This window comes from Eretmochelys imbricata, chromosome 11 (assembly GCF_965152235.1).
Source record: "Eretmochelys imbricata isolate rEreImb1 chromosome 11, rEreImb1.hap1, whole genome shotgun sequence".
Lineage (NCBI taxonomy): Eukaryota > Metazoa > Chordata > Testudines > Cheloniidae > Eretmochelys > Eretmochelys imbricata.
The window spans coordinates 72,677,176-72,680,069 of NC_135582.1; the positions used below are offsets into that span (position 1 = coordinate 72,677,176).

Genomic DNA, 2,894 nt, shown 5'->3' on the forward strand with positions numbered 1-2,894 from the left:
AGGGACGGAGTTGACATCGGGGCAGGGCAGGGACCAAGAGTAGGGGCAAGGAAGGGGTTGGGTGCAGAATCAGGGAGAGGGGAAAAGGCAGATCCTCGGCCCCAGTCGCCAGGCCGCTAGGATAAGGCTGACCTCGATCGGGCTAAGGCAGCTGGGGGCTGGGAAGGGTGCCCTCTGTGACTCTGGGCTCTAGCACCACTGCTGGCGTAGTAGTCAAGGCAGCATCTTCAGTGGGTTCCCTGCCCGGGAAGGAGATTGGTTGCCCCACGCCTAAGAGGGACAGCCCGTGGGGCTAGGGTCCCAGCCGCGCGGCACCGGCGGTCGCCCACCCAGGGGAGCAGGAGCAGCAAGAGCCCAAGGCCCAGCAGCAGTAGCAGTCTCCCTCCCCCCCTCCAGGCAGTCGGGTTCAGCAGAGGAGCCGAAGGCAGGTCCATGGGCCAGTAAATGAACAGGTTTCTGTTCCCTGACTGACCAGAGCAGGGCCTGCTCCAGGCTAATGTGAACACCTGACCCCCAGTTAGCCTTTAAAGAGTCAGGTAAGGACATTAAGTTAAGGCCCTTCTGATACTATAAAAGGGCTCACTCCAGTCAGGCAGAGGGGAACCAGGGGAGAGGAAGTGCATCTGAAGGGCTGGTTAATGAAGACACCCTCAAGTATTCGTAAGGGTGAAGAAGGGAGAAACAGGACAGCTGTGGGGAAGTGGCCCAGGGAAATGTAGCAACTCTGGCAGTGAAAAGTTGGCTGCCAACAGCTGCTACCATTAGGTCCCTGGGCCAGAATCCGGAGTAGAGGGCGGGCCCGGGTTCCCCCAACCCGCCAATGCAGAAACACCTCCTGGGAGGGGAAAACTGGCCCGTGTCAGGACAGGACGCTAAACTGTTTTGCTATGAGGCCATAGGACCAGCAGAGACGGTGAGCGTTCTCTCACCAATCTCCTTGCTGGCTTATGATGAAAAGGGCTCAGTAGACTGTACTCCTGGCCCTAGAGAGAGAAAGGCTACGTGGCGGGTTGCAGTGAGCCTCTGAAGCTAGCATAAACTACTTGGAAGCGCGAGACCCACGGGGAAAATGTTGGAGCTCTGCCACAGTATATATCTTCCTACAGTATTTTCCACTGCATGTATCCGATGAAGTGGGTTTTAGCCCACGAAAACTTATTCACAAATAAATTTATTAGTCTCTAAACGCAATCTTGTGATTCATAAGAGATGTCACTGTCTTCACTCCAGTGCTTGCCTGTCCTTTTCTTCCTGTTCCTCTCAGCCATCACAATGGCTGCCACCACAATAGTGAACACTGTGAAGGTAATGATGAGAACCGTCACAGTCTCTGCAATACAGAGCTGGGTGTCAACCGATGACAGGGACAGGTTTCTCAGGACTTGCGGCTCCATGCAGGTCATGTTTTCGTAGTCATCCAAGATCAGCCGCTTGACACTGTGCAGCTTTTTAAAGACTCTCTGCAGATCACAGTTGCAGAACCACGAGTTGTAGGAGAGCAAGATGTGTGTCCCAGGGGTCTGGATTGTTAGGAAGGTTTTGAATCGGATATGTTCAATTTCATTGCGCACCCAGTTAAGTACCGTAAGGTGGTTCAAGGAGGTAAAGACCCCAGGAGCAATCAGCTTTATCCTGTTGCCCTCCAAGTTCAGAACCTCTAAATGCTGCAGCATGGATAAGACCCCATTGTGGAGATTCAAGAGGTGATTGTTTTGAAGATGAAGCTGCCTCAAGCGGGTCAGACTCCGGAATGCTCCTATTTCTATGGAGGAGATATTGTTATTTTGGAAGCTTCTGAAGATTCTCAAAATGCTGGAAGTTGCTGTAATATAGTTTCTGGAGCCTATTATAGGACAAATTCAGCTCTCTGAGAGAACTGAGCCCTGTGGAAAAACAATTTCCGAGCACTATCATCTCATTTCTATGGATATCAACCTTCTGGAGTCTCTCTAGAGAGCTAAATGCACTCTCTCCGACTTTGGTGATGTAGTTCCCACTCAGAAGTAGAACTTGTAACTTCAACAGGGATCTCAGAGCTTTGCTTGGAACAGCATACAGGTTACTGATGGACAAATCCAAGTGCTTGGTCTCAGGCAGGAAGATGAAGTTTTCAGTCACATTGACTCCAGAGCAGTTCACAATCTTGGCCTCTTCTTTGCAAAGGCAGATTTTCTGACATAGGTAAAGAAATTCAGAGTCACCAAAGGAGAAGTTAATCCAAATCCAGATTAAGTAGTGGACATGCATCTTCTGCCTCCTTGCATGTACTCTAGTGTATCTGTACAAGAGGAATAAAAAATGTAAGCATATTTTACAACTATATGTAGTGTATTGGGCATAATATAGGAAGGAAAACACATATTTCAATGTTACAGACTTCCACTTGGCTTCCGTTACCTTGGCTAAGATAAAACTATTACACCTCTCTCAGGGGTGCGTAGAACCTGTTCTATGACGGCCATGCAGGAGTTATCTGGTTGGCTGGCTATCTCCTCAGCTGTAGTTAATTTCTGGGCCAGCAACAGCTCGAGAATAAGAAGGCTGCAGCTCAGAGGGGAGGGACAACTACCAGACAGACTGAAGGACTAGAAGAAGATAAGATTCCGTCAGCAGTAGACTGATAGGAAGCTGTCCAGGATAATGGACTTCCAGTGAGGAAGAATCAGATTATGTGAGTGACGCGGACACAGCAGCAGCTCCTTGCCTTCGCAGCAAACAGCGCAGTCGGACTCATAGACGTCATACATCTCCAGGGTGCTCCTGACAGACCTCGGTGAGGTCGATTAGGGGCACCTGGACAGACACAGCTATCCTCGAATGGGTCTGACTCCAGGTCTTTCTCTTCTTTAAATTTCATCTCATGGAGAGTCAATTCTACCTGGAATATCATGCGA

General features: G+C 49.9%; 1 pseudogene; it reads right to left on the reverse strand.

The window, feature by feature from the left end:
* Positions 1-1,181: 1,181 nt before the first annotated feature.
* Positions 1,182-2,247, reverse strand: LOC144271875 (uncharacterized; annotated as a pseudogene).
* Positions 2,248-2,894: the final 647 nt, after the last annotated feature.